Source organism: Pristis pectinata, chromosome 25 (assembly GCF_009764475.1).
Source record: "Pristis pectinata isolate sPriPec2 chromosome 25, sPriPec2.1.pri, whole genome shotgun sequence".
Classification (NCBI taxonomy): Eukaryota; Metazoa; Chordata; class Chondrichthyes; order Rhinopristiformes; family Pristidae; genus Pristis; species Pristis pectinata.
The window spans coordinates 15,276,147-15,300,089 of NC_067429.1; positions in this window are offsets into that span (position 1 = coordinate 15,276,147).

Below are 23,943 nucleotides of genomic sequence, written 5' to 3' on the forward strand. Positions count from 1 at the left end.
GAACAGGTGAGGAATGCCATTTGGGTAAGTTTGCACTTGATGTGATCCATGTCCAGATCAACATCCATCTTTACATCAACATTCTTAAAAAAGTTATAATCTGCAGAGGTTTCTACCCCAAGGTATTGACAGCAATGGAATAAACATAAAAAGAACCAACCAACCATAGTGTTCAACAGTTCTTCGTGAGCAACCTAATGAAAGAAGATCAGTAAAATGGAATCAGCTTAGCACACTCTTTAAAAATCACCAGTGTGTGATCTTCCGATCCGATCGCTAAACTACCTTGGTGCATCTGTAACATATTTCTTATGTCACTGGGCCCATCACTGAATGTCTCCACTTCTAGTCAGGTATCACTTCCTAATTTTGTAACAAACATTTTTAATTCACACAGTACATTCAGGTGTGAAATTAAACTAATGAAATGATACTACCACAGTGTAAAGAAAAGACAATCAGAGAGGTGAATTTATTCAAAACTAAGTACAAGTCTGGTCTTGCTTTGGAATAACGATAATCCAATTCCAATGACCTGAACGTTTAGAACTGATAAAAATTCAAATGATGTTTTAGTTTGACAAGTTGAAAGATTGTCTTCAGCAAGGTTTTGTTCTTTTGGGCAGAAAGTTTGGTTCCTTAAGCAGTAAGTGCACGTGTGGTGCTAATTTCATCAGATATAGGATGTTGACAAGCAGGCAGTTCACACAGGTCAGACCTAAGTATAGTGTATGACATCATTCCATGTGCAATGCTGAATTAACACCATTGGTGACATTGTGTGTTCCATACTCTGGTCATGCTTTCAGCAACAGGAAGGTGTCCTACCCACACTTTTAAAAGGATCATAAACTGCCTTCAAGTTCCTGCCCTAGTGAGAGCTCTTGAAGACTGCTCCATCAAGTTATGTGAGGCTGGATAGGCTAGGACTTCTTTCCCAAGAGCATAGGAGGCTGAGGCTATGACCTTAAGGACATATATAAAATTATGAGGGAGATGTTTTTCCCAAAACTAAAGGACATAGATTTAAGGTGAGAAGGGAAATATTTAAAAGGGACCTGAAGGGAAACTTTTCACACAGAGGATGGTGGATACATGAAATGAGCTGCCAGGAGAAGTTATAGAGGCCAGTACATGGGTAGAAAAGGGTTAGAGGGATATGGGCCAAATGCATGTAAATGAGACTAGCTTGGCTAGACATCTTAGTCGGAATGAATGAGTTGGGACGAAGGGCCTGTTTCTGTGCTGTATAACTCTGTGACTCTAATCGGTCAAATTTATGTCAGCTTTTACTTGAGATGATGTATCAGAGACGGGAGAAATAAATTAAAATAAACATAACAACACTAGTGCAAGTTGAGAGAAAAAAGAAATATTGTTGGAGGTAGGGTTAGGGTTGATGAGATGTCTTTATTAGTCACATGTACATCGAAACACCGAGTGAAATACATCTTTTTTGCGTAGAGTGTTCTGGGGGCAGCCCGCAAGTGTTGCCACACTTCCGGCGCCAACATAGCATGCCCACAACTTCCTAACCTGTACATCTTTGAAATGTGGGAGGAAACCCGAGCACCCGGAAGAAACCAACGCAGACATGGGGAGAACGTACAAACTCCTTACAGACAGTGGCTGGAATTGAACCCAGGTCGCTGGCGCTGTAAAGCGTTACGCTAACCGCTACACTACCGTACCTGCCCTAACCTGCCTGAAAAAACAGGTTTTTCAGGTTGGTTTAAGAACCTGATGGCAGTGAGGTTTTGTCAAATATTTTCCTAGTGGCAATGAAGGCAGGGACTTTTGTGGCTCCCCCATATGACCTGACTATGTTGTTTGAGGCCCTGGCACTGCACATGACCTCGTCAATTCAGCAAGGGTATTCTTGGCCAGCATTTGTGTAGATTCACAGATCCAAACTGGCTAACCATCAAAATCCCAGCCATTGCTTCTACTTCTCTTTCCACCCAAAAAAAACTGCCTCATCTGAGTATTTCCGGGTTTCAATTTCAATTTTCCAGCATCTGGGAATAGCTCTGATTTCATATGAGCAATGTAGAATACTAAGTTCTGTCCATTATGATTCCCTGGTGCACAAAATGCCTAAAATTCATTGCTGACCTAGCCACCGTGTGTCAACAATGCAATTTCAAAAGATTTGCTATATCACAGGAACTTGGTTGGCCAGTGTTGCACAATGGGGGGGTTGTATATCAGAGGTAATTGAACTGCCCATTATAAACATTTCAATTTCAGACTCTGTATGAGACAGGAGATGAACTGAATTTTTTTAAATGCATTTCTTTGATTTCTCTATTTACCCCCACAGGTATAAATCACAGTAACATTCCCTGAGCTACAGAAATCTTCAGTGGTTCTGAAAATAGACAATTGGAAATTAAACTTTGAGAGAAGCTAATTAAAAAAAAGTCTACTTCAATCCTTTGGCTTCCCAGATGAACACCTTAGCCCAATAGTAGGTCAGCTATCATTAATCAAGGATTATAGGGTGTAAAACAAGCTCAATAATGTCAGAAATTTGCATTTCAAGCATTGTCAAATTCCAAGGAGTAGGAATTGATAATGCATCACATTCATTTTACACAGATAAAATGGTCACAAGGCATATTAGCTTAATGAGGATAATCAAGCTTAAATATGAAGATACTTGCCTTCAGGATAATCTTGTGAAGTTAATTATTTAGGCATCCCAGCCATGTGTCTAAAATAGTAATAAGCAAGCTAGACCACCACGTCTGTTGAAGGACCGCTCTGGACAAGTACTTGTTGGGCTTGGCCTACTCAGGCTAATTCAGTAGGTTCAAAAGCCCCCAACAAAGCATATTGTAAGATTATTTTTTATTTGTAAAAATTCTTTCTGTGGAGGCTGGAAGACACGGAGCCCTTCCTTTGCTGAGTCTGTAAAAGGCAATAATTGTTCGTCCCAAAGAAGTAGTTAAGGCTGCATTTTGGGATGGTTTACGGTAATTATATTGGGCTTAGAGTAATTTCTACATCTGATCTTTGTGTAATAGGAATATACTTGATCTAAATTGTCACTCAACCCAATGTACAAATATCCTACTCACCTCACTAAAACTTATTGATGTTGAACTACTCTTAATTTACTTCATTGTTTATTGGGGATTTTCTGACTCAGTATTGCAAAATATGGTTCAATTTTGCCCTGAACCTTGGAAAGATATCATGCTGATATCATGAAGTCTTATTACAGTTTGGTATTGTTTCATTAAATATTACAGACAGAATCTGAGCAGGGTTCCTATCAGTGCTGACCTGCTTTGTGTATCCTGCTCTGTAGAAAGAAACAAGGATTCTAAGGGTGAGTCTTAAACATAACAAGGAAAGTCTGGGCTTGATCCAGATAATTCCCCACCCTCTGACAAGCCCCACCCTGACACACGGCATATCTCAATAGATGTCACCAGGGACCCCCATCACCACTTGCCAGGTGCCTATTTTCAGCATTGCACATTCAGCTGATTCTGCATTGGCAGCAGTGTCACCCACAGAACGTTGTGGGTCCAAGTCCATCTTGAGAAACTTGTTCACAGAAACCTAGGTGGATGCCTCAGCTCAGTGCTAAAAGGCAACCCTACCATCAGAGGTGCTGGCTGTTGTATAAGATGTTAAAACCAGCCCCTGCCCCCACTCTGAATGTAAAAGACCTTTTTACAGTGGCTGGATTGTCCAATTAAATGTCAGCTTGTGACTCACCAATAGTTTGCTGCCACTTTATGTTTACTGCAGATCTGCCTTACTCCACACTGAGTTTGAGAGGCTGGGTTTCTGGTAACATCTGCACCATTCTTCAATCATCAGTACGTGGAGGAGGGCAATGTGACCACCCCTTGCATACATTGGTGACTGGTGATACTCAATCCTCATGGGTGATTGACAGGGAAACCCTTGGAGACATCTCCTGGCTGTATCCTATTTTGGGGTGAGGATCCCCATCTCAGCTGAGAAGTATCATCAAGTATTTCCATGATAATCCCTTCAGAGGAAGGGTACATTTAAAAAAAACACGAAACAATTAACTTTGCAGCCCACTTTACACTTTCTTAAGATGCATCAAGGCTGCCATACCTCCCTCCCAAGCTGCGAGTCCAAAGCTCAACACTCCATTCCTTCCTTGACACCTCTCCAGAATAGCTCCCACCTCCGTCGCCTATCTGGGCCTCTGCCACACAACAGCCAGACTCCCATGCTTCAAGTCCCAACCTGAGCCAGATATCCTGTTCTTTTCCAGGATGTCTCTCAGTCAGAGGCATCTCATCTTTCATCAATCTAGAAGCACTGAGAAACCTTGGCAGAGCTAGCATTGCCAAGAAGGGAGGCCACCTGTTGACGCACAGGTTGGAAGATGAAGGTCCCAGACATGAATCAACAAGGGAACTGACTTGCCAGTTTGTAGAAGGTTGAAAGGTCAGCATTTTGATGATAGATGAAGGTCTCCTCCAACAGGCCACCTTCCAACCAGAAATGAAAGTAAGTAGCAGCACTTACTCCAGTATCTGGCAGTCTGCAGATCAGACAAGTCCAGCTACTTGTCAAAGAAGAGCAGGGAGTTCACTCCAATGTCCTGCAATGGCCAATCTTTGTCCCTCAATCAACATTCTTAAAAGTAAGTTTCCTCCCATACAACAGTGACTGTTCTCCATTAATTATTTTATTGGATGAAAAGCATAGTATGGTTTTGTGAGAATTGCTTTGTAACTGCCAGTTTTTCAAGAACAGGAGAACATAAGAAATAGGTGAAGTAGGCCATTCAGCCTATTAAGCTTGCTCCACCCGTCATTAAGATCATAGCTGATCTTCTCCTTCAGTGCCATTTTCCAACACTATCCCCATTTCCCTCCATTCCCTTGATGGCCAGAAACCTATTGATCTGTGTTTGAATGAACACAATTACAGAGCCTTCTCAGCCCTCTGAAATAGAGAATTCCAAAGGTCATATAGTAGTTGCTTGATTCCTTTGCTGTTTACTATATGTCCATTATAAATTCAACAGATTCTGTCCGTAGGGGCCCACACTTGCCCTTGCTGGTCTTTTCCTTTTTACATGCCTACAAAAGCTTTTACCACCTGTGTTTATGTATCTCACCCGTCCACTTTCATTTTCCATCTCCCTTCCACTTTATCAATTTCTTGGTCTTTTTCTGCCGAGTTCTAAACTACTCCCAAGCCTCAAACCTACTGCCATTCCTGGCAACTTTATAAGACTCTTGCTCTGAAATTAACACAATCATTAATTTCTCTTGCTGGCCATGGATGAATAACTCTTCCTGTTTTTTATGCCTTAAAGGAATCTTGTTTTTTGCATTATTTCTTTAAATGCTAACTATTGCCTGTCCACCCTTTCAATGAATTCTCCCAATCAGCCACATCCAGTTCTCCTCTCATGTCTCCATAGTTTCCTTCTTATATAGTTAAGATTCAGCTGGCAAGGGTAATCAGATCTGGGCATAAAGTAGCTAAGTTCCAGACTAATTACATTGAGATGGGAAGGGTTACCTACTGCATCACCTACCAAAAAACAATTCCCAATTAAAATACTATTTCCCTGTATTTGGAAAATACACCCCAGAGCGAAGAAATGTCCAGCACTTTATATCTATAGTATAACTGGTGTCACATTGACTGTTATCAGGCTCCCACTCGGACTTTGATGAAATGTGGAAAATTTTCTCAGAGCATCACATGGTAAAGAACTTTGGTACCAAGAAGTAGCAGATTCACCATTACTTCTGAGCTGTCTTTAATTCTTTCGGAGGTCATTACTTCAAGGGAGAGCTCCTTTCCTCTTTTTTTGAAACTTAGGTCATTGCTTCATGACAAGCAGAGTGAAGCTTAGCTTGAGATGTGCTTCAATTTACATAGCTGTTACACTAAACCCAGCTCCCTGAAGGTTGGTATTTCAAGAGGGATGGAAATGGACCATTTGAAATGCAGTGATACACAAATTAATCTCACCCAAGAAAGAACTGAGCTTTGCTCTGTTCAAGCCCTTTAGAAAAAAGTTAAATTAATAGAGAAGGCTGAGAGAAACCACACAGATAATGCAAATCTCCAGCAAATCTAATTATTGCTATGCAATTATAAGGGCTTGTAAATCCTCGATTCAGTTGCTGAGTCTAGTCCAGAGACCAGTACTGATCTAAATATTATATACTGTTCCCAAATCTTGGCTGTTGGTGAAAACCAGCCTCATCCTCGGGAAGAGTCTCATGTTAATATAAATTTGGATGCACACCAGTGTGGTTGGAGCAGTGGATTTAACTCGTTAATTTTAACTGCCAGTTGACAGGTTGCCAGCTCAAAGCCTATGCCCCACCTTTCCCCATTCACTCAAGCAATAGTGCTGACAAGTCGTTTGGTCATTTTGAAAGGAAGTCTAATGACCAGACCATGCTGAATGCCTCATAATTTAACCCTTTGAGACCTATATGGAGTATACTCTGTTGTGCCTCTCCAAAGCCAAGGTAGCTTTCCTGTGTTTGATTTCCAAAACTGAATACTTTGCTATAGCTGGGGTCTAACCAAGGTTCCAAACAACTGAAGGATAACACCTCCACTTTTGAATTTCAATCCAGTTGAAATAAAGGCCAACATTCTATAAATCATGTTTATTTTGTGCCTTTGCTTCAGCCTTTAGTGATCTGTATACATGCACACTTCTTTTATTCGTTGATGAAATGACATTCTCAGGCAAAGACATCATGTATTTATTGTGAATTCCTTATTCCCTCTGAGTTATTGGTATTGAGCCATATTCTTGAACCTTTGTAGTCCTTCTGATGAAGGTATCCCTTCACTACTGTTGGCTAGGAAGCTCCAGGATTTAGATCCACTAGAATAAAGGAAAGATAAAACGTGAGTGGTCAATGTGGTGATGCTTGCTTGGAAAACCTAGAGGTAGTGACATTCCCATGAACCTGCTACCCTTTTCCATCTAGGTGGTAAAGGTCACAGGTTAGGAGGTGCCTTGGAGAGTTACCACAATGCATTTTATAGATTTTACAAATTGCAGCTTTAGAAGGATTGAAGATTTAGTTGGAGGATTGGGTGCCAATGAAGGAAGCTACTTTGTCATGGATGCTTAAGCTTCTTTAATGTTGTTGGCCCTGGACCTTTCCACACAAACTGTGAATATTTCTTGACTCTCTTGATGTGCCTTGTCAATGGTGGAAAATCTTTGGATGTCAAGAGAGATCAGAAGATACTCAGCTTTTGAGTTGTTCATGTAGAAATAGTATAAATGTAACGAGTCCACATATGTGGCCTGTTGATTTAAGTTTCTGTTCCATGGTGACCTCATTGATTATTGATGATTAATGGAGGACTTGAAATGATCAGAAATTAGTCAGAGACTGGGTATCCTACAGTGAGTGACTCACCTGCTTATTCATCAAAATCTTTCCACAGACAACATTCAAACCTGAGTTGATCTCCAATAAGTAACATGTGCCAGGCAATCGACATCCATGAGCAGTTTGATGAATGATAATTGATGGTCACTTGTGCAATGAGTGTATTGCTGCTGCACCGTGCATTATTTACAAGATTCATTGCAACAACTCCCAAAGACCTCTTTGACAGCACCTTCCAAACCCAAAACTTCCACTACCTGCACCTTGAAGGACACAGGCATCAAGCACATAGACAACCACTACCTACAAGTTCCATCCAAATCACCCTGACTTGCTGTTTCTTCATATTGTTAAAGTCCTAGAATTTTCCACCCAACAGCATTGTGAGGCTAATTTCATAACATAGTTCAAGAAAACAATACACCACCACCTCCTCAAGGGTAGTTGGAGACGGATAAGAAATGCTGGTTTTGCCAGCAATGTCCTGTCAGTTCTCATGAACCAATAAAAAAAGTCAGCGGCTTACTTCTGATGTGCAGTCACTGTTGTAGGATGGTCCAATTACACCTTGACACTGAAGTCAGATAGATTGAAAGTCCAACCCCTTGCCTGATCACAACCATTAGTTTTTCCATTCTATAAATTTCTCCCTGATTACTACCCAGTGATTTTAATTGGTAAGTAAATGCTAAGCTTTATAAGTGCCCTGGAATAATGGTGATACATTGAACATTGACTGTTTTAATCACTGCCCCAAAGTACCAAAATTCCAGGCCTTAGTTGCAAGTTACCTAGAGTTGCATTTTTATGTGCGCAATAATGTGCCACCCTTCACTCTTCTCCATAGTCTGGACTCAAGAGTTTAGTCACAAGCCCAATTTATGGCCAGTTAATGGTGTTGGTGAGCGGTGGGGAAATCAGAGATTAGCATATTGGTGGGTTGACTTTAATTTATGTTTTTCTTGTGAATGCTGCTTATATGATGCTATCTGCCTGTGATGCTACTGCAAGTAAGTTTTTCATTGTATCTGTGTATACATGTACTTGTGCTTATGACAATAAACTCAACTTTGACTTTGACTGACTTTGACTTTGTAGCTTTTGGCCAGCTGCACCGAGGACAGGGAATTGCCACTTAAAAGTTAATGTTTCACACTAACTTGTGAACCTGATTCACATATCACTATCCTTTTATTTGTCCTTCATGTTCAGAGAACATTATTTAAGCTGAAGTATTTAACATCTCATTGAGCATCAGGGGCTGTGAATTACTCTCAGCCACATTTGGAAATCTTGGCATTTGTTTTTGAATTCTCCGGTGTCCCTGCAATCCTTGTTCTTTTCTTTCAGGAAGACTCTATTGTCATTTTCTTCATATTATAACTTGTTCTCTGTTCTGATTCTTCCTATCATCTTCTCTATTATCTTTAATGGAGGACTCTTAACATGAACACATACAGAAAATTTTCCCTTAGAATAGAGAATAGACACAGCACAAGTCATAAATTTTTTGTGTTGTGTGAGGTAACATTAACAATATATCATCAACACACACTTAAAGACTTAATTGTCAGATGTGAATTTATCACCATCACCCATGTATCAGAGATACAGTTCCCCAGATATCAGATAATAAGTGAGTGGAAAGTACAATAACAACAAACTATGAAAGAGACAGCACTCAGTTACAGGAATCTTGCTTCCCACACAGCCCAGGGGTTTGCTTTTCATACTCACCCACATCCAAACTTCTGTCTCTGAAATGTTCTTGCCAATATTTCCTTGCCCCCCACCCCCGCTCCCTCCACCACCACACCCCCACACCACATTTTTTTTTACTCATTGATTTCTGCTATGGTACAGTTCTTCAGGCATTTGTATTCTTGGGAAAACCAGCCAATTACCCATTCTGCACAGGGGTACCCAGTCAGCAAGAGTTAACAGGATACTTAATCATGTTGCTCATTGCAGACTTTGGGATTTGCCAGCCTTTGACATCCACATGAATAATTACTTCCCAACGGATGTTGTTTGCTTTTATTATTAGTAATACGTCTTGTGATTTTCACTTCCCTAGCCTAAGGCCCTTACAGTCCATTGGAGCAACCCTTTCTCAAATTTGTCTCAGTGTTAAAGAGCAGCAGCACAGTCAAAGGACACTGTACTTCATGTACAGAGTCCTGACATCCGGCACAAACCCACTTCCTAAATCATGCTGGAGAAAAATGGAGTGCATCATTCAACATGGTTGGCAGTCTTGGTGGCACAGATCCCAGAATCCATGAGACAAGTGAAAGGAAATGTTATATCTGCCCATTTCAGTCCTCTTTAGCCTGCTGCCTAGTGATAATGTAACAGAGAGAAAATGGCATATGATCATGCTTAGTATTTGGTATTGGTATTGGTTTATTATTGTCACTTGTACCAGGTTTGTACAGGGTAAAAACAATAACAGAATATAGAGTAAAGTGTCACAGCTACTGAGAAGTGCATTGCAGGTAGACAATAAGGTGCAAGGTCATAACAAGGTAGATTGTGAGGTCAAGAGTCCATCTCATCGTATAAGGGAACCGTTCAATAGTCAACACAGTGGGATAGAAGCTGTCTTTGAGCCTGGTATTATGTGCCCTCAGGCTCCTATATCTTCTGCTTGATGGGAGAGGAGAGAAGAGAGAATGACCCAGGTGGATGGGGTCTTTGATTATGCTGGCTGCTTCACCAAGGCAGCGAGAGGTATAGACAGAGCCCATGGAGGGGAGGCTGGTTTCCGTGATGTACTGGGCTGTGTCCACAACTCTCTACAGTTTCTTGCCATCCCAGGCAGAGCAGTTTCCATCATCCAGATAGGATGCTTTCTATGGTGAATTGATAAAAGTAGGTGAGTGTCAAAGGGGACATGACAAATTTCTTTTAGCCTCCTGAGGAAGTAAAGGCACTGGTGAGCTTTCTTGGCCATGGCATCTACGTGGTTGGACCAGGACAGGCTACTGGTGATGTTCACTCCAAAGAACTTGAAGCTCTCAACCCCCTCAACCTCAGCACCACTGCTGTAGAATGGTGCATGTACACTGCCCCCTCTTCTGAAGTCAATGAGCAGCTTTTGTCTTGCTGACATTGAGGGAAAGGCTGTTGTCATGATGCCATGTCACTAAGTTCTCTATTTCCTTCCTGTACTTCAGCTCATCATTATTTGAGATACGGCCTGCTATGGTGGTATCATCTGCAAACTTGTAGATGGAGTTAGAGCAGAATCTGGCCACGCAGTTCATAAGTGTTCATATTAATAGATACTCATTTGCTGCATCAAATATCAATAGATACTATCCTGCTAAGCAAGATAAAAGTCTGTGGTGTTAAAAGCAAGGTACTAGCATGAATAGAAGATTGGCTGACTGACAGAAGTCAGAGAGTGGGGATAAAAGGGTGCTTTTCAGGATGGTTGTCGCTGACTAGTGGACTAGTGGAGTTCCACAGGGGTCAGTGTTGGGACAGCAACTTTTCACTTTATACATTAATGATCTGGATGAAGGAAGTGATAGCATTGTGGCCAAGTTTGCAGATGATACCAAGATGAGAGGAGGGACAGGTAGTGTGGCAGAGGCAGGGAGTCTGCATAAAGACTTGGACAGGTGGGGAGAATGGGCAAAGAAGTGGCAGATGGAATAGAGTGTAGGGAAGTATGGGGTTATGCAGTTTGGTAGGAAGGATAAAGGTGTAGACTATTTTCTAAATGGGGAGAGAAATCAGAAATGGGAGGTGCAAAGGGATTTTGGAGTACTAGTTCAGCATTCCCTTGAGGTTAACTTGCAGGTTGAGTCAGTAGTAAGGAAGGCAAATAGAATGTTAGCATTCATCTTGAGAGGACTAGAACATAAAAGCAAGGATGTACCACTGAGGCTCTACAGTATAAGACTGTATAAATCAGTATAAGACTCTACAAATCAGACCACATTTGGTGTATTGTGAACAATTTTGGGCTCCGTAGTGAAGGAAAGTTGTGCTGGCCCTGGAGAAGGTTCAGAGGAGGCTCACAAGATTGATCCCAGGAATGAAAGGCTTAACCTGTGAGGAGCATTTGATTTCACTAGGCCTGTACTTGATGGAATTCAGAAGGATGAGAGGGGATATCATTGAAACCTACTGGATACTGAAAGGCCTGGATAGAGTGAATGTGGAGAGGATGTTTCCATTAGTAGAAGAGTTTAGGATCGGAGGCACAGCCTCAGAATAAAGCGACGTCCCTTTAAAACTGAGATAAGGAGGAATTTCTTCAGCCAGATGGTAGTGAATCTGTGGAATTTGTTGCCACAGAGGGCTGTGGAGGCCAAATCATTGGGTGTATTTAAGGCAGAGATTGATAGCTTTCTAATCGGTAAAGGAGTTAAGGGTTATGTGGAGAAGGCAGGAGAATGGGGTTGAAAAAATATCAGCCGTGATTATCCAGGACAATTGACTGAACCGATTTAATGTGACTTTTGTTTTTAAGTCAAGTTTTAGTTGTTATTCTATTATTTGTCGATGTGTTTTGTATTTAGTTGGTAGACTGGTACGTGCTTCCTCAAAGCAACCACAGAAAGCATTAGAGAGCAATGACGATTTGATTTATATCAGGGAAGGTCAGAGCCCATCCACTGATTGAACTATAAACAACAAAGTTAGATGGGTGACACAGTGGTGCAGTTATTTCTGTGCCACATAGCTCCAGCAACCTGGGTTCCATTCTGACCTAGGGTACTGTCTGTGTGGAGTTTGCACCTTTTCCCTGTGACTGCATGGGTTCTGCTGGATGCTCTAGTTTCCTTTCACATCTCCAAGGTTTGTTGCTAGGTTACTAGGCTACTGTAAGTTGCTCTGGTATGTAGCAGGAGTTGATGGGCATGTAAGAAAGACTAGGTTTCGGGGTAATAAGTGGGAATGTGGGACAGTTGGGATTGCTCTGAGACCCACCATAAGCTGAATGCCCTGAATGGCCTCCTTCTACATCATGAGAAAATATGAGATCAAAGTTAGTGGAAGGCTGGAGGTGGGAATAAGTCCTCCTTTGGAAAACACTGCACTTCAATCACGGGTTAACTTCTAAACAATTACTTACCAGATCCTTAAAAGTATGTATTTGCCTAGTTTCAGAATTGATTGTAAATCTTGAGCTCTATCTTTAAAAAAAAATCCCAGATGGAACCAATTTAGACTCTGTTATAAATCTGCTGTGCCTCAGTTGCTAAATCAATGTGAAAGAGTGATGTACAGTGATCACAAGGGGATGTGTCCACCTTGAAGGCAATACTTGAATTTAACTGCACACTGCTCATTACCCAATTTGCCACTCACTAGCTCCTTCCTTTCTGATGTAGCATTGTGGAGCATCAGCACAATTGTTCTCATGCTGCTGTTTTTGACAGTTAAACCCTGTAAATTGTCCACTTGCCTGTCACTCATTCCACATCTACAGCATATGCAGTGGAATTATCTTACATGTCATACTTGGAGAACAATATCCTACTTGTGCTCTGGTAGCTGGTTTGAGAATGCATTGTCAGTTGTTGCTAGTAGTCTGAAAGCTATACACCAGACTAGTCATGCCATTCACCAAAATCATTTGATTTGCCCAGTGTGGTCATCACCCATGTAGATGTTCGTTTTATGAAATAATTTCAACAATTCCAAAAACACAAACAGATATAAAGGAAAGATTTCTTATAAATAACAATGATTAGGCCAGCATTTTTTGCATGATTATTTTGGTTCTGTTTTAAAGAAATACTTCCTTACATTGTTGCCCCTACCATTCTTGGTAGGCTTATTGGGGCTGTCTATCAGATGGAGGTCAATTCTCAGCATACTGCAAAGCATCCTGACGTCATTGCATGCAACATCTTACTCTATTTTGTCACCACTATTCGATACAAGTTACTTCAGATGGTGCAAGTCCTGGACAAACCAATGACAAATTCAAAGAAAAAAGAACAAAAAATCTGGAAATACTCAACAGGTCAGGCAGCAGATTTTCAGCATCAATGATATTTTGCTTTTTTTGAAGAAAATCTTCATTTTATATCATCCATTACGTTGCATTGTTTATTTTACAAGTTACTTTCAGATCAAGCAGAAAGAAACGACTCAACGAGGCAGAAGAAAGGGCACAAAATCCAATAGAATAGCTGAATTTAGATCTATAAAAATCTTCATTGGACCCTTATATTAGTGCAGGAATGGCAAACATTTGAGATCTCCAAATGTTTTCCATTAGCAGTACTCTGGCCAAGTTAAAAAACACAACATGAAAACAGAAATCTCCAAATTGCTTGCAAGTCCAATGATTTAATAGTGTCACATGACATCACCTGAAGAAACAGATAAGAAGGTCCCAGGTTTAATTCAACTCTCTGTCAAGCTAGTCTTTCACAACAAAGAGATGGCATCAAGCCTCATCCTTAGGTACTACAGTCACCCCATTGCAACTTCCATTATTGTGGTAAGCTACAGTATTGCTGGTCTGCAGTCTGAATGGCAGATGTAATTACAATTCTGTCCTATTATGTAATGGATGATTTTCAGGACCTTGATTCAAGTGTTGTGAGTACAAATCTCAGCAGACCTCAATAATTTGATACAAATAGAACTGGTATACAGATTCAGCAAGTAGTTAGGAAGGTGAATGGAATGTTGGTCTTATTGCAGGGGGTATGGAGTATAAAATTGGTGAAATTTTTTTGTAGCTTTAGAGGAAGTTGCTGAGTCCTGAAGTACTGCATACAGACTTGGTCTCCACATTTAAGGAAAGACATTCTTGCATTCAGGGTGATGCAATGAAGGTTCACAAGGTTGTTTCCTGGGATGAAGGAGTTAATATATGAAGATTAAGCAGATTGAGTTGATACCCTCTAGACATTAAAGAATCAGAGGTGATCTTATTGAAACATTTAAGATTCTAAAGGGGATTGACAGAGTGGATGCTGAGGGAATGTTTTCCCTAGTGGTGGCATCTAGAACTAGGGGATATAGTTTCAGAATAAGAGATTGTTCATTTAAATTGGAATTGAGGAGGAACCTCTTCTCTTGGAGGGTTGTGAGTCCTTGGAATTCCAGGGGACATGTGTGGAAGCACGTCATTGAATATATTCAAGGAAAGAATCGACAGATATTTGAACTACAATGGGTAAGGAGAGATAACCGGAGAGTAAAGATTGAATCAACCATAATCTTATAGACTAGTGGAGAATGATTCAGGGGGTGGGAGTGGCAGGTGGCGATGGGCAACTGGCCTTGTACTGCTCCTGTTCCTTATGTTCGAATGTAATTTCAAACAAAATTGTTGGAACTGTAGCTGTTGACCGTATTGGCCAACACACAGGCCCAAACAGGCTTCTTCCTGCCAACTTCCTGTCCACTCTTAGAAAGGAATAACAGGTGGCATATTTTTGTTCCTGGGCTTCAGGGACCAAATAAAGTTGTCAGTGAAGAGCAGTGTCCTGCTCCATGCTCACCTAATATACGCTGATGGTGCACTAGAATTTTTAGGCAATTGTTTCTAACCTAAATGACTTAACACCTGGAAGTCTTCTGATGTAAATTATTAAATGGAGGACCCTAGTTATTTCTAATGTCCTAATTGCTTTTCAGTCCCAGAGCTTTTGGTTGCTTTCCACTTTAATTCACCATCCCATTCCCACTCCGATCGTTCTGTCTGTGGTCTCCTGCACTGTTACAACAAGATCCAATGCGAGCTTCAAAAGCAACACCTCACTTTCTGTCTGGGTACACTGTAGCCTTCAGGACTCAATATCAAATTCTCCAACTTTAGGTAACACACTCTTTCTTTCTTTCTATCTGTCACAGAAATGACCAATTCTGAGACAGATACAACACACTGTATAGTCAGGTCATGTTCCACAGCCTTTCCATTAGTAAGACATTACACAAACCAAAAAGCTTAATCTGATCTCAATTGTAACTATGCTGCCACATTGACAGCTGGTCTCACCCTGTCAGAGATATTTCCTTTGTTTTACCTATCTATCCTCCACTTTGTCTGCTATCTAAAACTAACTTGTTTTCTTTCTTTTGCAGTTCTGATGAAGGGTCCCAGACCTGAAATGTTAACTGTTTCTCTCTCCACAGATGTTGCCTGATGTGTGGAGTGTTTCTTTTTGTTTCGGACTTCCAGCATCTGCATTTTTCTTAATTTTTGACCCTAATTTAGTTACGTCTCTTTAAGGTAGCTTTAATCTCAGTGCAATTTCACTGATAATAAGCTTTAATATTTCACCTATGTTGAGTGTGCCAGGAGTACAAAGCTCCAAGACCATATCTCGGAGAACTATAACTTTAAGAGCAGTCACCGAAGTGTAGATCTTTCAGATTCTGCCAGTCTACCAGCACATCACATTGAAGTATCTGTCTGCCCAATCTCAACTGCGTGATTTCCAGGGTGGCATCAGGTAGTCAGTTTAGACAAACATCAGTGACAGGTCAGCTTACTTTTCTCACAGCAGAGCCTAAAGAGATTGCAGGTGGTGCATGAAACAAGTAAAAGAAATTGCAGAGAAATTGTCTGGTTTTAAGACAGTATGAGCTGACCAGCACAGAATTAAGTATTATGAGACCTCCACAGTGCAGCCAGGCAAAGTTCCACCAGAGCTTACAGTGACAGATGGACTGAATTATAATGAAAATAAGGTTGAGTGTTATAATGTAGCTGAGCTAATTATCTCTGCTCTTGAGATTTAAATTTTAACCAAACTAAGGGGAAAGCTACAGAACAGTTGCCAAGGAAATCCAATGCATTCAATTGGATGTGCTGGAATTCGCTACCCCAAAGGGTTGTGGAGGCTGGCTCACTTGAAATATTTAAAGTGGAGGTAGAGAAACTTTAGATTGAAGGCTATGGGAGGAGTTGAGGGCTGGGCTAGATCGGTCATGATCATATTGAATGGGAGGACAGGCTCAAGGGATCAGCTGGCCTATTCCCACTCATATTATTTTATTGTTCTTGTGTACTCATGTCAGTCTTTTCTCAGAGAGTCACTGTCCAGCATTGTACAAAAGAAATCCATTTTATAGCCAGGCCAAGCTCCAACAGAGATCACAATGTCAGATGGAGCAGAGCTGTAATGAAAACAAGGAAAGGTCAATGTGGCTCAGGCAATCAACTCTACTCTTCAACTCCTGAAAATTAAATTTTAACCAAATTAAGGAGAAGTCAACAAATAGTTGCCTAGAAATTCATAGTGGAATGATGCATTGTTTTGCTGCACCTAAATTTCTAAATTTAGTGCAACCAAGGTCCAAAGCCTTTATCGTAAACCAGCATTTCCAGATGTGCTGCTCCAGAGTTGGGCTTGGGAGTTCAGCCACAGAGTGGATAGGGTTTGAAGGCTTGCAAACATAATTTACTCTGGGTTCAATCAATTTTCAACCATGCATCACTGAAAAGGAAACAGAGCTATCTGATCCAATCTCCAGGCAAGCATTTTTCTGTGGCAACTAAACCACCTAGAGATTTATTTTTATTAATTATTTTACAATGCATTGTACAAAACCAGCCTGAATTTATCAGTTTGACATGGTCAATTTTGAGCAATGCTTAGAACCAATCAGCAACCAGAGAAAGGCATTGATAAAGAAGTATCCGATACCCACAGAAGCAAACATTGCATTACATTAAGCTGATTCAGAGACAATGCCGTGGAACATGCCAAGTGCTGGATTTTCATATGAGCCTTCGAAGCTCTATACTGCTTCTGGTAGTTAGATTAGTAATCCCCATTGACACAATTTTCCGTGCTTGGTGGCTATCTCTATGAGATATTGACTGAAGCTAAGTTTTAGATGGTGTTTACCATTCAATGTTTACCATTGAAAAGGCTTACACCATCCTTTCACAGATATATGCTCTGTTCTTACATAATATAGAGTTAACTTCCATGATTTCAGGACCTAATTTGCAAGTGAGAAATGCAATTGTGTTTCCTTTTTACCATGTAAGAGTATTGGCATTTCTGTGTCTAGGTTCAACAATTCCCAACAAGGCTGAGATGATAGTACAAGTTTTTCATTGTATCTGTACCTCATTGTACTTGTGCATATGGCAATAAACTCAGCTTGACACTTGTATCTACAGGGAAGTGGGTGTTCATTTAAAAAAAAACTTTATTAACAGCAACTGGACTTCTGAAGCATTATTCTCTTCAAACAGAGTTTGTAGGGATATCAAGAAGGACCACTTGGCAACTCAAACAATCCCGTTCATAAATTCAAAAGTTCCCATCAGAAGAGTTACCAGATTTAATTTCATTTGCACTAATTCTTCTGTCATGTTTCATTTGGATAAGTACATGGATAGGAGGGGTTTCGAGGGATATGGGCCAAACACGGACAAATGGGACTAGCTTGGTGGGCACTATGGTCGGCATGGGTGAGTTGGGCCGAAGGGCCTGTTTCCATGCTGTATTACCCAGTGACTCCAGGAGATCAAAGGAGTTGCAAATTGAAAAAAAACACAAATACAATAACAGGATTTATGGACCATTAATTGAACAGCAAGACATCTGGTATAAATGCAACTCCAAAGCCTATCTACCAGCTCTTCTAAAAACTTGTGCTTCTGGCAAGCACCTTTATACCCATTCATTTATTCCCATTTATACTTTATACCCATAACATTAATGGTGTTGTAACACAAAAATCATTCATCCTGAAATCAGATAAACTCAGAAATCCCTCTGTAATTACCTGACTTACCCATACTGCCCTTCTTGATTGAAGGTACCACACCTGCTCTCCTCTAGTCATCTGACACCTCACCTGCAGCTGGCCAAGATTTAAAAGTATCTGTCAGGACCTCCTCCCTTGCTTCTCATTGCAGCCTAGAATACATTGCAGAAGGCCCTGGGGATTTGTCCACCTTTAAGTCCACTCAGGCATCTAATGTGCCCAGTTTATTTGCAAATCTGTGGCCTCTTTCCCGAATCATGCAGAAGCCACACAGTAGCGCAGAAGTCACATGAGAAGTGTAATTTTTTCTCTCCATTTTTCCGCTGTGTAAAGGGTTTTCAGTGCGAACCTGCATTTCCAGTGCATTTTCCAGTGCGAACCTGCAACCTAGGCAGTGGTGAGGCACCTACTGCAGTCCATCCAGTGAAGGTACTCTGACTGTGTATCAGGATTTGGACTCAAAATTTTAAAAAAATCTAATATATTTCATGGTCAGGATAGATTCATCAGAATTTGTTTTCCACAGAGAAAATTGGTATTTATAAGTTCTGTGAAGAAGCTTTATAGGATTACAGCATCTTAACAAAGTAGGCTCAATAAATAAAAGATGACTACTTGCATCCTAAGTGCATTATCGTCCATTTTTTCCTTTGAGGAGCACACTAATTTCTTGGGGAATTTTATCGTGCTAAACAGAATGCTTTGTAAAAATATGCCTTACCTGTAATCAAAAATATATGTCTTTTCATGTAGAATTCTATCCCTGATATTCTGAGATATTTTTGATCTTATGATACCGGATATACAGCATCTTAATGCATTAGTTGACATTCAAAATGCCTTTTTCCTCTCATCACTCCCACAAAGGGCTTCATGTCAAGCAAAAACTGTGCACTGAATCATTGCACAGGTTTTAACCCACCGGGGACTGCTGTAACTTTAAACAAAAATCATGTCCATATTCAATTTACTTCTGTGTTTTATAGAAGACGTTGCTTAGAGACCCATAAAACAATGTTTGTGTTTGTACCCGTGAGGTCTCTGTTACTTAATAATTCAAGTAAACGAAGCATTGACTAAGCATCAGTGAGTGGAAATAAAAGTGATATTACACAAATCAAAAAGAAAAATTCCGCAGATGGCGGAGATCTGAAATAAAAAAGAGAAAACGCTGGAAATGCTTAGAAGGTCAGGCAGCAGCTATGGAGAGGGAAACAGAAAAACAGAGTTAATGCTCCAGGTCACTGACTTTTCTGACATTTCTGATGAAAGCTCATTGACCTGAAATGTGAACTCTGTTTTTCTCTTTCCGCAAATGCTGCCTGACCTGACTATTTCTGGCATTTTTTGGTATGGCCTAAATCTCCGTACTTATTTACAACATGACCGTCTTTTGAGATTATGTACTTTAATACTTCATCTATTAGGTGCATTTTGTGATACGATTAACATGTTTTTTAACTACATTTTATTAATTGTTTTAGCATATCCCACAGTGTCTTTAATGCACAGCTGGGATTTGCTAACATATGTGAGTAACACAAACATGGCTTGATTGCAAAATCCCTTTTGTGAATTAAAGAAGATATTCGTCAAAAGATACACTGAATGAAATTCTGTCAGTCATACTCAGAAATGTTAAACTGACCACATGGAGTGGAAGTGAAGCCAAGATTCCACTTTCATTAAAAACTGAGGCACATCCAGAGAGCAGCATCCTCATAAATGTAATATTGCCATTGTGGATGCTGAAAGTTAGAGACTGTCTTATTTTAAAAATTCTGTGATTTTTTTCTGTGTTTGTTTCTTCTGTACCATATGCAGAGCCCTGCCATGGATAAAATGGATAACATTTCTGTAATTTACACTTCTTAATGTCTATAGAAAAGAGACATACATTAAAGATAACCTTTGGCTCAGAAGCATAGCTAATACACAGATCTCTCTTGATTCAGACACAATTTAATAAGAACTATCTACACTAGATAGTTCGCTCTTTTGACATTGCTGCCTTTTAATTGTGGCAGAATAGTATTTATGCGAGTAACCTTTTTTTAATCTTGAAGATTCTGAGAAGCAGATTAACTTTAACATAATAGCCTGAACTACTGAATTGATTGAAAGAACGCAACTGTACAACAAGCAGACAAACAAGACTAAATTTCTATGGGAGTCCTCTTGACTCATTTCTCAATGCTTTCTACAGAGCTCCTTACAATGGAGATGTGCAGAAGCCCTTTCAAAGTTCAGTTCTGTAAATTCTAACAGTATCAGGAATAATAAGCAAACCAATTATCATCGGCCAGGATAACAATGCTCATCAAATAAAATATTGTGCATGCTTAATAGTTTAACTGCTTTGCTTTTGAGGTTTCTTTAGCATTGAAGATTGATATAATAAAGGTCATTAGAACTGTGTGTCCTTGATGAAAACAGCTAAAATATCTGCGGTTATTATCTATGAATCAAAGACTCTTTCAAAAACTATTCAAAAGAACTGTAAGGATATTGAACACTTTATAATTTTAGAGCTAGTTATGTTTCATGCACACCAGACTTTATATGACTAACAACTTTCTTCTGCTTTGCTGTGATGATTAGAACAGTGTGACAGAATGGAAGGTAGAATATGGCAAGCATCCCACCAGGTCTCCAGTGTATTCTACTGCAAAGTAATGGGCAAGTTTTAGAGCTGAGCATCATTTCCTATCTGTGGTATGGTGATTACATCTTTCAGTTTACAGGAGACTGTTGTACTTGTGGATTCTGTCTGAACATTAGTTTAAATTACTGGCAGAGGGCCAAAATCTTGGCATTTGCTGTAAACCAATTTCATAATAAATGAATCTACTCATGACTGCATATTAAAGTTCTCCAGCCAGCATTTAATTCAGCAAGGACTGTATTTCATTATGATTAACCAGAAGCACTTTATTTTGCATTGAAAGTATAGACAATCAACTGATCAGCTTAAGCTGCAGTGGGATATCCACAGATAGTTGCCCAGAAATTTTCATTCATTAGTTGGGTGCATTAAGTCATAGAATCCTAGAGGGATACAGCACCATCACAGGCCCTTCAGCCCATCAAGTCCGCACCAACCATCAACCAGCATTTTACACTAATCCTACATTAATCCCATTTTTTTATTCTCCCCAAATTTTCATCTGCTCCCCTCCCCTCCAGACTCTAATACTCACCTACTCTCGAGGGGCAATTTACAATCGCCATTTAATCTACTAACCTGTATGTCTTTGGGTTGTGAGAGGAAACCAGAGCACCTGGAAGAAAACCACACAGTCATAGTCACAGAACTTGCAATCTCTACACAGGCGGCACCCGAGGACTGGATTGAACCCGGGTCTCCTGAGCTGTGAGGTAGTGTCTCCACCAGCTGCACCACTGTGCCACCATTAGTCTGGTGTTGCAATAGGGCATCCACATTCACCTTTGTTGACGGGCCCCTCACCACAAATATCAATGGGTTGTTCAAGACTAAGGCAAGATTTTTGGGGGTATGAGGGAAGGATGGGACAACAGCTGTCGGCCCGATCAGGACTTTTGCCATGATTGGATGGCAATGGTTGAGGTTTGTGTTGGGAATGGGGGGAGATTCTTAAAAAGTGGGTGCAGTGGTTCAGGAAGGAGTCCAGTGCAATACATAAAATGTGCTGGAGGAACTCAGCAGGTCAGGCAGCGTGCATGGAGGGAGATAAACAGTTGATGTTTCAGACCGAGACCCTTCATCAGGACCTGAAAGGAAGAGGACAGAAGCCAGAATTGCTTGAATTGCTTGATGCTGAAAAGAATAGCACTGTGCGATTGAAATTCTGGACAAGCAAATTTTAACAACATCACTCAGGCCAATTTCAGGCCAGATTGTAAAGCACGTCACATGAATTGGCCAAGACAATTTTTAATGCTCTCCTGTGGTTGGAGTGTGATGATTTATTGGTGGAATATGGGGGAGGGTTGGGGGCGCAGAAGGTTGAAAGGTAAACATAGCAAATCACAACCCACCCCTCCTCATTTGCCAGGAGGTTTCAGGAAACTGAAAACAAGTGAACCAGGTAGCTGGCCATTGATTTTTGCATCAGCTAAACTTCAGCCTTTCTGGAGTGATGAATTAATAATTTCCAATGTCATTATCGGCTGTGCATCAACCACGGGCAATCCTATTTCAGAGTTCCAATACAACAGATGTTTCATCTGTTCAGCATAAAGTTCAATATATCATCTAAAATCATAGCAATGAATCAATTGTAATGCAGATGTTGATCTTTTGAACTTTGATCATGAGCAAATTTCAACCATGTACAATTAGAAAGTCACAACAAGTTGTTTTAACAAGTTGGAAATCCATGTACAGTTATCAAAGAAAAAAATTACAAGAATTTCCTGGCTTAATTTGCCTCCACAGAAGTGAGTGTGAACCTTATGGAAACACATCCCTTTATCAATTCCCTTAAATGATGACATAGAAGGGGCAAAATGGTCTTGTCAATGCAACCACAACCAATTATGTCCAAGGTAAAGATGGCATCCACTATAGCCCCTGGAGACTGAATTATTTTTTGAATTAAATAACCCTTATACCTTTCATTAATTAACTTGTTTCATCTCCAAAATTAAATGGTCCTTTTAACCGTGGAAACCATCATCATATGTCAAACTATTAAATAATATATTGAGCAATGGGTTCTGGATGGTCAGGAGAATTTGACAATAAATTAATATCAATTGCACAAAATGAGTGCTATTTCAGAAATGATCAAGGCAGATATTCGGACACTTTCCTTCATAATATCTTCTAGGGTGGTAAAGAAGGCATACAGCATGCTTGCCTTCATTGGTGGAGGCACTGAGTATCAATGCTGGGAAGTCATGTTCAGCTGTAAAAAACTTTAGTCAGGCCACATTTTGGAGTATTGTGTGCAGTTGTGGTCACCACATTATATGAAGGACATGGAGGCTTTGGAGAGGGTGCGTTAGAGGTTCACCAGGATGTTGCCTGGATTGGAGTGTATTAGCTATAAGGAGAGTTTGGACAAACTTGGATTTTTTTCTCTGGAGTGTCGGAGCCTGAGGGGTGACTTGATAGAAGTATATAAAATTATAATTTACATAGATAGGGTAGATAGAGTAATTTTCCAAGGATAGGAATGTCAAATACTAGAGTGCATAAGTTCGAGGTGAGATGGAGAAAGTTTAAAGGAGATTTGTGAGGGAAGTTTTTTTACATGAAGAGTGGTACATGCCTGGAGTGCACTGCCAGAGGAGGCAGTAGAAGCAAATATGATAGCAAAGTTCAAGAGGCATTTGGACAGACACGTGAACAAGCAGGGAAGAAAGGGGTACAGACCATATGCAGGCAGATGGGATTAGATAGATTGGCATTATGTTCAGCACAGATATGGTGGGCAAAGGGCCTGCTTCTGTGCTGTACTGTTCTGTGATTTGTTCTATATACCATGTAGGATATACTTATGCAAATATCAAATAGAATAGGCATTAGCTCAATTATAGCAATAATGTTTCTGAAATATTGCAGAAGTAGATTGGTTGCCATGTTCACCTGAATAACAAATGTTCTTACAAAAGTAATTCACTGAGGCCATGCTCTTGAGATGTTTCAATGAATTAGAGGTATATAAGGAAAGAACCTTGCGTATATCTCACTTGCAATATACAACATTAGCAGGATTCTACTCAACCATTCTCACCACTGCCCTGTAGTCATTCTAAACAAATAGTTTACATTCACTCCTGAATTAGAAATCCAGTTAATTACTTGTTGAAGTCAATAGTTTCTGCTTGCCTTTAGTTCTTGACAATTTATTAC